The sequence below is a fragment of the Chelonia mydas genome, chromosome 1 (genome assembly GCF_015237465.2).
Source record: "Chelonia mydas isolate rCheMyd1 chromosome 1, rCheMyd1.pri.v2, whole genome shotgun sequence".
NCBI lineage: Eukaryota > Metazoa > Chordata > Testudines > Cheloniidae > Chelonia > Chelonia mydas.
Window position 1 is genome coordinate 222,166,177 of NC_057849.1, and position 15,679 is coordinate 222,181,855.

Sequence of the window (15,679 nt, forward strand, 5' to 3'; positions counted from 1 at the left end):
CCACAGAGTGATGTGATACTGCTGTAAGTACCAGAGACATATAAGGTTCAGTGGTGCAGACCTCTGAGAGGAAGATTCTCTATTAGTCTGGGTAGGGGTATTCGAAGTAGAAGACAACCTTGGTACCGAGTCCCGTTTTGTAGTCTGGCTCTTAGAGGACACTTTTGACACCCTCACAGTACCAGAGCCATCTGAAGCCTCCATGGAACTTCTCTTGGGAAGTAAGTTCTCCATAGTCTTTTTGTGGGTTCATGACTGAGACTTCTTAGTACTCCTAGTCTCTAGACTGGTAGCCAGAGACTCATATAACACACCGCTCAGTACCATGGACACCTGGACAGAAGCTCTCTCCCCTAAGGCTTTTGGTGATCGCGACCCAGAAATGGATGGTGAAGTAGCGTTTGTATCCCTCGAGGCTCTCAGTCACCAGAACCTTGAGGTAAAACAGGACGCTAGGAGTACTGGAAGACTTGCGGAGGGGAAGGGGAGGGGGAGGGTTCTCAACATCCAGGTCAGAAGCCGGTCTTAAAGTTTTCTCTGTCATTAGTCATTTAAACTTGCTCTTCCTATTTTTTCAAGATCTACTTTTGAAGGAGCTACAGATTTTACATTTGCTAGGAACGCAAATGTCTCCCAAACAGCAGAGGCAGCAAAGATGCCTGTCACTGACTGGGATAACATCAAGGCAGGAAAGACACCACTTACAGCCCAGGGATCCAGTTATACCGCAGAACAAAGTCCAGAACAACCACTTAATGGGGGGAAAAGTGAAAAGGGTAAACAATGGTGCCAATAACTCACTAACTAGCACCAACAATTACTACACTAAAACGAAGTTATGGAGAGAACAGGCATGCGCTGTACTCCATCTCAGGTCAAAGGTGGTTAAGAAGAAACTGAGGGTGGGGTCGCCCACACAGCCCTAGATAGCCTCTAGACAGACATCAAGAATACATATGGCACTTGTGTGCGCCAAACAGGCACTGCTACCAAAAATCTCTAATCAAAAGGTACACAGGCACATATGTATCTGAAAGGGAGCACCCATCAAGACACTACTCAAAAAAGAACATAATGTACTCTTCAGCACACAAACTAATTCCTCTCCTGCGATCCTAAGGATGCTCGTCTTCGCACTCCAAACCCCCCTGCAAACTTGAAAAATGCAAGAAAGAATGGAAAATTATCTTGTATCTTCCATTTAGAAATGCAAAGCACCAGCCTCTGCACTGCTGGGATGTTTCAGAGTAGCAGCCGTGTTAGTCTGTAACCGCAAAAAAAAAAAAAAAAAAAAAAAGGAGTACTTGTGGCACCTTAGAGACTAACAAATTTATTTGAGCATAACCTTTTGTAGTGATAATCAAGGTGGGCCTTGTCAGTTGACTTGCCAACTGCTGGAAATGGCCCACTTTGATCATTACTACAAAAGTTTTTTTTTCTCTCCTGCTGGTAATAGCTCACCTTACCTGATCACTCTCGTTACAGTGTGTATGGTAACACCCATTGTTTCATGTTCTCTGTGTATATAAAATCTCCCCACTGTATTTTCCACTGCATGCAGCCGATGAAGTGAGCTGTAGCTCATGAAAGCTTATGCTCAAATAAATTTGTTAGTCTCTAAGGTGCCACAAGTACTCCTTTTCTTACTGCTGGGATGGTGGCTCTTCTCTTCCTCTTGTAGAATACAGGATGGAGAAGCCTGACTTGCCTGTGCACGTTAATTTCTGCCTTTGGCAACACGATTGTCCAAACAGAACAAAATGATTCAAATAGCTCAGATCAATCTGTATGAAAAGATACTACCACTGCCAAACTAATTGGCTTGGGGAATGCAGCAGTTATACCTGGCACTAAAACATTGTAAAAATATCTGCTTTTGTTGTTCCTACCTTCATGACTTGAAGTAACAAAACTAAACCACTGTTTCCCATTTCTTCCTCAATCTGTTTTTGATTCATTTTCACATGCATTAGAACAACTGATTTTAAAGTCTCTTAAAGGATACAATATATGCCTTTTCCCCCCAAGAGGTGTATGTTCTAGCAGCTGCTACTGTTCTCAGTTTTGTATTGCAACATTTTGAGCACTTTCTCTGAGGCTAGAGGGATACATGGGGAATGGAGCTGACCTGGAAATGAAATTAACAAATGTGGCAAATGGATGTTAAATTTAGCCACAGGTTGAGATGGAAAGTTGTGAAGGAGTACAAAATATTTTTTTAAAACCATTTTCAAAAAGTATCACTTGGCTTTTTGTGGCTTATTACAACATCTAAGGTATGCAACAATTACTCAGAAATAAGTGACCTGATTTGCTTTGTAGCACTTCAATATTTACCCTATGCTGTCATTACTATTTAGTGGCAAAGCACCTTGAGGAAAGAGAGGAATCCATGTCATGCAATGTTTTAAAATCTTTGAAAAACAAATCAAATATTCCCTCTCCCCACAGTAAATGGTTTACATTCTATTCAGACCTCTTCAGTAAGTGAACTCATTGGTATGATCTATATTAAAAGATAGAGTCATCCAAGTTTTAAAAGAAGATTTACTTATGCTGAATAATCCCTTAAAAAACCACTTGATTATATTCTTAGAGAACGATATGTATTTGCAAAGAACTGTATAATTTGGACCCAAGGCAACTATTCATTTTCTCCCAGGCCCTGCAATTTCTTCCATTATACACTACTTTCACTTCTAAGAGTACAGCTTTATCAGTCATACGTACCACAAATGACATCATGCATTAAGCAAGCATAAGAGTTTCCTGAACACTGGCTTCCAACATTATAAGACGACTCTGAATCTCAGGGTGGTCATCAATGATGAGGTTCATATCACACAGCCAATGGAGTGAATTTCTACCAGCTCTGCCAAGCATGTGCGTCACGGCCTTTGTGGTTAGAGATACCCAGATAATAAAAATTCATTTTTCTCCCTATTGCCCACAAAGAACACAGCTGTAAAAACATGCCCATTTTCTGATAAAAACACTACCCATGATGCACTCAAAACACAGTATGGAACTATTTCCCAAAGCCTAAAATGGAAAGTATCAGTCATTTTATAGTCCATTTTCAGGATCTCATTCCTCACACTACAATTTTTAAGTAGATACCCTACTACTTTTGTGTGGCAAAGTTTATTTTTTCCTACACCACTTTTGTGTCCATCTGTTTACCTTAGGTACTTACATGGCTCCCATTACCATAGTATCTGAGCTCCTTTCAACCCCCTGTGTTTATTGACACAGATACCTCTTTGTGGTGGGGAGGTACTCGTACCGCCATTTTACACACTGGAACCTGAGACACAGAGAGACAAGGGTATATATATATACTCTGAACTGGGCGTATATTTCTAGTGTGCTAGAAATAGAGCGTAGCTGCGGCAGCGCATGTGGCAAGAGGGGCTAGTCGTTCCATGTACATGCCCAGCATCTCGGATGCATTCAGAGTGGCTAGCCTTTCTCACCACTTGCACTTTCACGGCTACACTCTAATTTTAGCGCACCAGCTTCATCAGAGCTAGCGTGGGTGTGTCTCCTTGCACTGGGAATTACACCCCTTGCTTGAAGCACAGACATACCTAGTATGATTTACCCAAAGTCACACAGGAAGTCTGTGGCAGAGCAGGGTACTGAACCCAGATCTCCCTTGTCCCAGGTTAGGGCCTTAACTGTTGGACAATCCTTCCTCTCGCATCAATGATATTTAACCACATCAAGCGAGTCAATCTTGTCAACACACCAGTATTAAGGAATATATATAGGTGCACCCACAACAACACTAGATACAACTGTAACATACTACTGCTTGTATTATTAGAAAATATGCACAATGTGCCAAACAAAAGATTTTGCATTTGATTGAATAGCTACTCAGTTGCTTAGCATTAATCTGGTGTGGCTTTAAAAAAAGTCAGATGTGTGCTGTAACTGAAGCATACTGTATTTCACTGAATAGACTTCCTTTGAGTAGTGCTCTATACATGCAATGCTATTAGAAATAGTGCACCAGACTCTGCACCCTTCTCCCATAGCACAAAGAATCTGTAAATCCAGCTGAGAACTGGCTTTGCAGACAGGAATCCCCCAAAGCTTGGCACAGCTGGCTCCACATCACCCCTTAGCAACCTCATTCACCCAGCAATCACTAGCCAGCAGATGGGCTCTGGGGGACAACTTCGGTCTCCACCTCCATCCCCCACCTGCATCAAATGGAGGTCAGGCAGAGTAGAGGATTGCGCTTAATGTGTGAGATAAAAATATAAACAAAATATTAAAAAGTTCACACACACACACACTTATATACAATTCCCCCTGCTGCTTACTCCAATTCTGAAGCTATGATGCTGTGTCTGTGACACTGACAGCAATTAATTTTGATATTGTATGCGGAGGGTTGTGACTTCAGATAAGGAACAGAACAGCAGGAAGGGATGAGCTCGGAAGCCAAAGACATTCTTGTTGCCAGGCAAATGTCCTCAGTAATTTAAAAAAAAAAAAAAAAGGCAGAGGAAGAATCTTGTAATAAATAAAGAGGATATAAAAGCAGAATTACTTCCAAATAGATTTTTCAAGGTTGTCAGTGTCAGAGTCAGATGTAGAACTCAAACTTTTAGCTTCTAGTCCCAAATGTAATAAACCCAGCTTCACTCACAATATTCTTAAAGCCTGAAACTGTTTTACCAATAACTTTATCCTTTTGGTGTGGGACTTGATATTTTCTCGGTTTCTTACAAAAGTTGAAATTAATAGACTTTTTTGTTTATTTCAGTGGGCACAGGCATTATTGAAGTTGGTCATCGCAGCCCTGCGAACAGCATTTGGTAACAGTAGCTGCTCGTTCTGCTGCTTTGGTTTAGGTCAGTGCTGGGTTTACAATGGCTCCAGTAGCGCCATGGAGCTGGGCCCATGCTCAGAAGGGGCCCTGGCCTGCTCTGCTTGCACTGTACTCTGAGACCCCGCCAGCTCCCCCACACCCTGCCCACCACTTGCTCCTCTCGGCCTGCCCGCCGGCAGCTCCTCTCCACCCCCTGACCTCCTGCTGGCTTCTCTCTGCTTCCTGGCCGGACCCCAGTACACCTCCGGCTCTGGGCAGTCTCTGCTTCCCACCACCTGTGGGACCCCACCTGTCTCCCTGGAGCTGAGCCACCTGGGACTGATGCAGAAGCCTGGCCAGTCTCGGCCAGTTGGGGAAGGGACAGTGTGGGGGGCTTGGCTGGGCCCCTCCAGGCAAGTGGATCCTGCAGGAGCCCAGGTGGGGCAGGCCCTGGCCTAGCTGATCGCACCACTCCCGAGGGGCCGGAGTGATTCCCCGCCCCGGGACGCCCCAGGCAGACACAGTCGCCCCCCAGCAGGGCCAGTGAGTGGGGCCAGGAGGCAGGGCACGGGGGAGTGGGTCTCTGGAGGGCCTTGGGGGGTGGGTGCTCGGCTGTGAGGTGGCAGGGAAGATCTCTGTGTGTTGGGGCACTAGGGAGTGGGGGTTCTGTGTGGGGCACTATGCATTTGTGGCAGGGTCTGGGGCAGCGCTGGGCATAGAAGGTCGAGGGGGCCTTTGGCCATAGGGAATCGGGGAGGTGTTCTGGCGTTGGGCAGGGGGACTGTGTGGGATGGCATGGGCCCACACCCAAGGGTAAGGGGCATGCTAGCAGCACAGGGCTGGGCGAACCATTGTGCATCTGGCAACTGCCAGTTTGTAAATAGTGCCCTCACACTGGCTGGGCAGAGCGGGGCCTCCCCTGCCATGCCATGCCCCATTGCCTCTGGCTGGCCCCTTGCTCCAGCGACCAAACCCCCTGTACCATGTTCCATTGCCTCCATGGGGGCCCACAAATATGTTTGGCGCCGAGCCCACAAAAAGTTAATCCGGTCCTGGTTTAGGTACTATATAAACTTATTTCCATAAGACTTTTCAAGAAACAGTAGAGTCGAACTTAAAAAGCTAGAGGCGTTGAATTCTGAAGACTCTCTTTAAAATTTACTCCAGCTCAAATTTTAGGCATAAAACTACAAGACAGTGTTGTGAAATCCTATTGTACATTCACTGCTTCATGCAATCAGAGGTGCTGGAACAATTTGGATAGTGGGGGTGCTGAAAACCATTGAACCAAACTGTAAACCCTGGATATGATGGAATCCAATTCAAGCCAGGGGGTGCAGCAGCACCTCCAGCACCCCTAGTTCCAGCACCTATGCATGCAATGTACAGTGCTTGTTTTCTTTCTCTCCTTTAGCCATGATAGCAGGGTCAAGGAGACGCATGTGGAGCAATTGCTCGGTGAAGAATTTTACTTTGATAATCCTTATAATTATGGAAATAGAAAACATGACAAACTTGACCCTTCTCTGGAAGTTACACAGCCTTCTTTTAACTGCCCTGAGTCTGAATGCCACTGCTGGCCTCTGTCTAGCCAGTGTACATTGAAGTCTGATGTATTACTCTATGCCCATACCCACAAATGACTGCAATGGAGGTTAAAAGGAGTATAAGTATTTCTAATAAGGTCGCTCAGCATAACAAAGTGCTCATTTCTACTCAACCCATCACACATCAGCAGGACCTTTTGAATGATATAACGTGTGCCTGTCAGGAAGTCATCAAATCAAAACCATTTCCAGACAGGAGAGAATTATAAAGCTAAGGGGTCAAATGTAGAGTTATGCCTGCTTATACTAGCATAAATTTGACCAATGCTTTAAAGGCTAAGTGACAATAATTTGCTGAAAATAAGTTTAAGATCCTCAAATTGTTTACAAATCATTTACATTTTTTAAAACAAGTTGCCCAATTTGTAGGAGTGCTAAGCATCCATAAATCCCATTGGAGGTGCTCAGCTTTGAGGAAAAAATATCAGACCAAAAATGTTTGAAAAGCATCTTGTCCCAATAAATAAATGAAGAGTCCTCTGATCAGGTGACCATACTCTTAACTATTAGAGGGAAAACACATCAAATGCCTTGAACAGACCAGAGAATGTTTCCTTGCACTTCTTGCTGTATTTTAGGTTGTATGATGACATCAATGGCTATGGGACAATAAGCAAGGAGGGAGGAAGAGTTGAGGGTTTTTTTAGAAACACTGTAGTTATATTTGTAATGTCTCTGGGCCCAGATTTTAATGGAAACTCAAATAACCTCTCTGTTGCAGATACAATTTGCAACTTACCAAAGAAGACACCTAAGTGTCTTATATTGGTAAAACTATAATGGCATAACTCCCTACATGGACATTCTGGAATAAGAGTTTCTTTTTCTGATTTAGTTTGTGTCACTTTGGAAGTGGTATAAGCTAAACTAGAAAAAAGGAACTCTTATTCTGGAACAAGGGTGTCCATATAGGGAGTTACGCCAGTAAATTTCCAAATAGATAAACCCCTAGATTATATGTTAACAATCCTTTTCTGTTCTTCTAGGAGAAGGGAGGTTAGGATAATGAAGGGGAGAAAGTTATGACTTGCAATTAGAATATGGACCATCTATTGTTCCGTGTTTGTACAGCATCTTGCACAATGGAGTCCTGCTCCATGACTAGGGCTCCTACATGCTACAGTAGTACAATTAATAATAAACCACCACTAAATTCACTCAGCAAATCTACCCCATTTCTGAGGACATTTAAAATCCACTGCTGTCAGATTCATATACAGTAGTGTCTGTACGCTTGTGAAGAATACATCTTGCCATCTCTTTTTGTAGTTAAAATTGTGTTATTTATGTTAAACATGCAATGAAGTTTTAACACAAGAAGGACATGCAAGTTACACAGTGTATCATATACATTTTCAAAACACTGAAGTTACCAAAGGTCACAATCCTGAACTTCTTTACACAAACAAAAACTCCCACTAAAATCCATTAGAGGTTTGCCTGAGTAAGGATTTGAGGAATGAGTCCATAGCATTCTTTACTGGAAAAGATTCAAAGCAGTTATGCAATATTCTGCAGGGATCTGTGTACAGTTCTTCATAGCTGCAGTGTAGGAGGAGCTCGCACGCATCCTTAACCTTTGTCTATTTATGTCCTAGGACTCAAGACTCCTTCCAACAAAACAAACAAAGCTTTTATATATTTTTTATTAGTTCAGTTTACAGCAAACAGCTCTCTTCCCCCCTTCCTCTTTCCCCTCCCCCCACCCTTTTTTCCCCTGGCGATGTTGTGCTGTTTGTATGGCGCTGGGGGGAGGGGGGAAACGAGCTCCCAATCTTGCCAAGTGTGACCTCAACTCATTCTTATTCAGTGATGTCCAGTAGAATCTCACTCTGACAAACATTTGCTCTGTTCCAACAGCCACAAGGTTACTGGCTGTGTTTTGTTTTCATTGTCGTTTGTTTTCTGACACTTTCCTGTTGCTTGTGCAAGTCACAATATGTTAAACCCACCACAGTTCCTAGACCTGGGGCCACCATAGCATTGCAAATAAAATTAAAAAAAAAAAAAAGATTCCACTGTGCTCACATTTGAGCAAGGAAAACACTTTGTAAAAGGAGTCAGTTTGCTTCTTTTTCAGCAGTGAAAGAGCGATACTGGGGGCAGGCAGAAAGTCTACAAAACAAGAATGAAGAGCAATTCTGAGTTCAACCCTACACAACTCTTTTGATACTTTCTGAATTTCTTTGAGATTGTTTAACATAGCCAAAAATGAATGGGCCTGTATCTTCCCCCATCCCATGCCTCCTACTTAGTGTAGGAATATGTGGGGAAAGGCTCCATTCAGAGGCAGCGGTAGGGGGAAGCGGGGAGAGAGGAGGACACACACAAATCCCAGATGCTATTTCTTTCGCTGGGGCATTTCTCCACCAGCACCCCAGATTTTTTTCTTCCATAAATGCTCCTTCCCCTCTATCTACCTGGCTGTCTCTCTCCCTTCTTAAGGGTGGGGTTTTGTTTCTCCCTGCTCACTGCCCACAAACTGCCCCGATTATTGGGACAGAAGGAACAAGATGTTCCTTTCTCTCCCTCAGCTTTTTAGGCTGCTCCTGCTAAAACTCTGAGGCACCCATCAGCCAGTTGCCTTCAGGCAACCAGTGCTGCCCTAGGTATTTCAGCTGCTTGGCCTGACCTCTGCTGAGAAAGGGATTTAGGGGTTCCCAGATGGCCTAATAATCAACCAACAGAGCAAGAGTAGCCATTTACTCTCCCTGACATGTGACGGCACTGTGTCTAACCCCATTTAAGCCAAAGGGATTTTATGAGTCTTCATACTCCAGAAGAACTAATGTAATCGGAGTGCACCTGAATCATTGATTTTCTTCAGCCAGCGCAGAGAGTGAAAAATCAATTTATAGAACTCTCCAAAAGGGAAAGACAGACTCTAGATTGTTGTCATTAAAGGGAGAAGTCCACCTACAGGCTTCCTCTCTTCCAGGAAACAAGCCCTGCAGACTCCTCTGGTGGTCAGAACAGCTTTTAACAACAAACAACAACATCCTTTTAGCTTAATCCACCACAGAAGTTAATTACCTTTAAAATGAGAGTGAGGAGCGATCACTGTCAAGTATCATCATTCACACATACCACCTGTACTGATGTCTGTAAGTACTGAGAAAGTCTATATTGCTAGGAAGATTATTTTTTCACCCATCTTTAACACAGACCATACAAAAAATCCATTGCTTTCCTCCCTTTTCTACTATGTCAAAATATTTTAGGGACCTGCTTTTCAGACTGGCTTCAACAGCCCATCCTCTTTATTTTTCTTAACACCCACAGTTCTTAGCGGATGCAGTTAATATCATTTAGACATCTAAGTAAGTACCTGATTGTGCCTGCACATTCACAAATAAGGCCCTTTGCACCTGCCATTGCAAGAAAGAACAGATTTTTAAAAGCTGGCCTAAGTGTTCTTAGCATCTCCTCTGTCATATTGATAATGCAACCAAAAACCTTTCCTGAACTCATTACCGGATTTTTTAACATACCAAATCCATTGCTGCTCCCACTTAAGTCAACGGAAGCAGCAGTACTTAGACCATCAGGCAGGAAGTGCTTAGTGCAGGTAACAACTGCAATCAAGGCCAGGCAGGAGTATGTTCCAAAGCAAGCCTCGAAGAAGGCTGGTGCATAAGGCATATACAAGATCTCACGAAACAGCAAAATGATACTGATTTTATCACATGCAGTTTCTGATGGGAAGAATGCTCGTTTTTCAGGCAGAAGCACAGGAATGATCAGATATAAATCTTCAGAATCTCACATGCTCTACATCAGTGTGTCTCAACCTTTTTGATACCAGGGACCAGCTTGCTGCCTTCCTAAACTGTGTCAGGGAGATCTCAGGGACTGGCACCAGTCCATTGTCCGGTCATTGAGAACCACTGCTCTACATCACTTTCTATTTGAAATTGTAAAAATAAATGTTTTTGTTTTAAATAAAACAAGAGCCACCAGCTAGTTTGGCAGAAACATGTTTGCACAGCACCTGGCACAATGGTGGTCCATGACCAGGACTCTTCAGCACTATGACAATACAAATAAATAATTTTGAGCAGAAGGCCCAATAAATTAATCTATTTGATTCTTCAGAAAGCCAATGGGTATTCACTTAGATGGCTGCCTACTAGTGTATGCACATTCTCTCTCCCTCCTCCACTCTCAAATGGCTGCTTCCGTAAATCTCAGCTCCACAAACAAACACTTCATGACTTGTCCTTTGGTATTGTCATGCTGCTTGTCTCCAAGTACTATCAGGTTTTAGGCAATGAGGGGCACCAGTACCACATTGGGCTGTCATGGAAAAGACAATGTGATGTCGTAACTGGACATGCAGCACTACCCCAGGGATGCAGCTATGCACATAAGCGCCCATGGGGAAAAGAACTGATCCAAGAAAAGGTCTTTAAATCTGTTTATGCAAGAAACGCCTCGGGAATGTATTTATTTTTAAAAGACAGAGTGCATTAATTGTTAACACTGGATTCTTACATGAAAGCCATGAGACTCAGATAGGGAAGTTTTTCCCACACACAAAACAGCCTTGTAAGAGTTCAGTTTGGGGAAAAAATGTTTTTAAAATTACAGGAGCACAAAAATACATCTGAAACTAGCAATCTCAATTTGTTGCATTGGGGTTATTGTAATTTAATTTTTAAAAAAGGGAGAGAACAGATCTATTTTACATTTTGCAAAAGGGAAGAAAGTGAAGAAAATACACATCTTCCCTATCGCCGACCGAAATTCAGGCAATTTTCACAGGTTTGTTCATTTCCGGGCTTAAACCTTTTTCCCCCAAATTGTAGTTCACAGCATATTTTTACATGTGTTTCAAACATCTAGAAATATGGTGTTTGGTCACAGAAATATGAAACAGAGAAATAATGAAATGAGTTTGACTATAACTGGCCAAATGCCACTATAATTAGACTGGTTACCAACACATCTTAGCAGCCTCCGGTTGTTTTATCTCCATTTATGCAGACAACAGAATTTGTCGGAGCTGCCCATTTAGCCAAATAAATCTCCAGTGCAATGGGAGAGGTGATGAATTATCTTACCGCAGCTATTTGTACTGTATACTCATGGACAAAACAAACACTTATTCAGGACATACAGTAACACATACACTGCAACACTGTCTCAGGGGGCTAATTAGTTCAGCAGGAATGCTGATAAAACACATCTTATCACCAGTTTTTGCCTTCCACAAAGCCGATGACTATCAATCTAAACAGAACAAGCTGTGATAAAAACATGTACATAACATGCATGACCTTCATAGGACAAAACTGACATTTCTTCATATAGCTTTCTTGTAAGTATTCAAATCCATTGGGAAGTTTAGGTTCACAGTGCTTAATTATTAAGGACTGGATGGCTTCCTTCTTGGTCAGAAAGACGACTTTTAAAAACAATAACCAAATGAAAATTTGAAAATTCTCCTCCAAGCAATAACAAGGTTTAGAATTCAACACATCAATTTCTGACAATCCTCATGAAAAGCAAAAGTATGAGGGAAGGGATGGACCTCAGGTAGGCTGTGGGATCTCATAATTAGTTCAAATTGCTGAACTTTTTTCTCCTGTAACTGTAAGTCTTTTCAATATCAATCCAAATTTTTAAAGACTCATGTTTTCTAGCTGGGGAGAAATCTGTGGGGACAAAGGAGAACAGCACCCTCTGAGTTCATGAAAGGAGGCTCCTCCTGACCTGGGAGGCAAGAGCAGCTGGAATCTGATTATAGTTGAGAAACCTGCTTAAATAAAGACTGTAACTTGCTGAAATTAAAGTTTAGTCGCTAGAAAAGGTTTTTTGTTTTCATTTTAACCATACCTGTCTCTTTCATCCTTATCTATTATCACTTAAATCTCTGTTCTTTGTTAAAACAAGAATCAGTTTATTATTACAAAACCATCTCAGTGCTGTGTATTAAACTGGAGAGTGAGTACTCAGCTAGCCTAACAGGTTGATGGGCATGCTATCTCTATGGAGGCAGCGAACTTAACCCCTGCGAGTGTCCAGGGAGAGGGACTGAACACTGCAGAGAAAGACTTCTCTGGGGACCTCGAGAATTGGGATTCACTGGTTGTTACTTGCAAGATAAATGTTTGGGCTGCCAGAGTCCTGTAGAGCAGCGGTTCTCAACCAGGGGTCCAGAGCCCTCTGGCCACGAGCAGGGCCGCAAGCAGGTTTCAGGGTGGCCACCAAGGAGGGCCAGTGTTAGACTTGCTGGGGCCCAGGGCAGAAAGCTGAAACCTCACAGGGTGGGGCTGAAGCCTAGGGCTCCCAGCCCTGCCACCTGGGGCTGAAGCCGGAGTCTGAGCAACGTAGCTTTGTGGGGACCCCCGTGGTATGGGGCCCTGGGCAATTATCCTGCTTGCTACCCCGTAATGCTGGCCCTGGCTTTTATATGCAGAAAAACAGTTGTTGTGATACTGGTGGGCCGTGGAGTTTTTACAGCATGTTGTGGGGGCCTCAGAAATAAAAAGGTTAAGAACCCCTGCTGTAGAGTTTGCTAGCAAGGCAGACAAGCTGGAGTGTCAGAAATCTGGTATATAGCTTAGCAGCAGCAAAGCTCTCACTTACTGGGGCTGAGAGGGTAAAAGAATGGCTCACAGTTCTTGGTACCCAAAGAGAAGTGTCACAATATTTAAAGACAAAAGAACTTTTAACACGGTATTTATTTGCATTTGCCACTTTAAGCCAAACTGTCATCTAATGCAGTGGTTCTCAACCCATGGCCTAATTAGCACACAGCTGCAGCCCAGCTGTGTGCTAAAGGGCGGCCCCCTGCAGCATGCTCGGGATGCAGGCTCTGGGAGGGAGTTTTGGTGTGGGGTGAGGGCTCTGGGTTGGGGGAGGGGGTTGGGGTGTGGTGCTTACCTCGGGCAGCTCCCAAAAACGACTGACACATCCCTCTAGCAGTGGTTCCTAGGCAGGGGGATCAGGGGTGTCTGCGCACTGCCCCTGCCCGCAGGCACTGCCCCCCCAGCTCCCATGGGCTGCAGTTCCCAGCCAATGGGAGCTGCGTAATCAGTGCTCAAGGGAGGGGCAGTGCGCAGAGACCCCATGCCCTCCCGCAAGGGCTGCAGATACGTGCCGGGCACTTCTAGGAGCTGTGCAGGGCCAGGGAAAGCAGGGAGTCTGCCTTGGCCCCACTGGACTTTTAGCACCTAAGATCTCCCAATTTGGTATCAATAGCCTCCGGGAGATAGGGCCTGATTCCAGGAGACTCGCAGTGAAACCAGGAGGGTTGGCAAGCCTAGGGTCGGGGTCGCCGCTCGGCCCTGCACGGGGGGGGGGGGGGGGGGGCGGTCAGAGTCAGGATTGGCAGCGGGGTTGGATCGAGGCTGCTGCCCGGCCCCACACAACAGGATCCAAGGTCCCTGCCACCCAGCCCCATCACCGGGGCTCCGCTCCTGGGCCCACTCTGTGGAGGGGTCTCTGGGCTGGGGGAGCCGGCCATAGCAGTGTGTGAGGGTGGTGCTGTGGCTCGCAACCTGCAGCCCTGGTAACACATTGCAGGCCACAATGATTAATAGGTTGAGAACAACTGATCTAATGTAATTTTTAAGACATTCCAAAATAGTGGCCAATAAGCATGCATGTGTGCTCAGTCATTTGTACAACAACAGAAACAGATGTGTTTTTAGATATCTTTGGGTCCTGCTACACAGGCTGGAAGTTTAACCCTATGGACTTCAATTCAGACAAAGTTTTGGGATCTCAGCTGGGCACCACACTGCAAATCAAACCCTGGTATGTTGCCTCATGTATCCAAGAATCTTGAAATTGCTACTTATCTACACATTCAGTAAGTAGGTTTAGGAACACAGGAACTACAAATACTGGATCAAACCTGAGAGCCATCTCTTGTCCAAATGCCCTGCCTCCAACAATAGCCAGTATCAGATGCTTCAGAAGAAGGTGAAAGAACCCCACAGTAGGCAGATCTGGGATAATTTACCCCTAACTCGTTAGGTCTCAGCCTGATCTCTAATAATTAAAGACTGGCATAAGGCCCAAAGCACGAGGTTTATTTTTCCTTCCAAACTTCGTTATCACAAATTATGACAACTGTGGATATCCTTGCTATCCACATAAGTGTCCCTTCCCTTTTTTAATCTTGCAAAATTCTTGGCCTCAGTTTCCTGTGGCAGTCAGTTCCACAGTCTCATTAGGTTGATCAAACTATGGAGCAATGCAACAGTCAACTTCCTCGCTTAAGTATTGAGCCTCTGAGTTTTAATTAAAAAGTTACAGTCTAATCCTTTTGAACATGTTTACATTTGTCAAGAGTAACTGATGTGGCCACCTGTCTAAGAACAGTTCTGCAGAGGGCCTGGAGTCTCATGTACAAGACCAACAGACAGATGTGAAATGAGAATGTGCAAGACTGGCTGCCCCCTGAAGCAATTAACTTATTCTGCTGACCAAAGAAAATTCAGAGGAAGGGACCAGGAAAGCTATTCCATGTCCACATCCTACTCTGAAACATTCACTGTGAATAGACAATCTTGCAGATTTTTCTAGAGTATGCCTGAATTCATGGCACACTCTCTCACAGTCCAGCATTCCCTAGCCAGTTGATATTCATCAAGTAAAATTCGTATGATGTGAACCAGTGCTAGCTCTCCCCTTTCATGCAGTTGTGCATCAATGAGCCATACTGTCCTGGCAAATATCAAGAATGAAAATCTCACAGTCTGCTATGCAACATAATGAGCTTGTATCCCCCAAAAAACCCGGTGTTACAGCCTGAAAATAATTAAAATCAATAATTTCTCATTAATGATAATGTCAAGCTGCATACCTATCTGGGGAATAAAAATCTGTTAACAATAAACAAGATACTTAATGACTTGGGAAAATAATCATTAATATGTATTATAACCTTTGACATTCAGAACAACTGCAGCTATGGCTAAAAAAAGTCTAATTTTGTTTTTCTACATACACTACAAAAATACAGCTAGTGAAAATGTATTTTATTTGATTTTATGGTCAGGCAGTTCAGCTGAGATGCCTAATAAACACTGCAAGAGTATCACCTAAAACTGAGACTAATTATGCCTTGCAAGTGCAGTAGATAAAGGGCATTATTTCATCTAAAGCAATATGAATAGCTTGTTGGGCACACATTGCAGAATTCACCCAAACCCCAGCTACAGTACAGAAGGTCTCATTTTTCCCTTGGAAAACAAACCAAACTGTCCCCTTCACCTCTGTTAAAAGATTCCAT

General features: G+C 43.8%; 1 protein-coding gene across 2 annotated transcripts in view; it reads right to left on the reverse strand.

Annotated features, from left to right (window-relative positions):
* Nucleotides 1-15,679, reverse strand: part of BORCS5 (BLOC-1 related complex subunit 5) — a 124,853-nt gene that overhangs the window by 65,131 nt on the left and 44,043 nt on the right. The gene's annotated exons all lie outside the window — the stretch shown is intronic.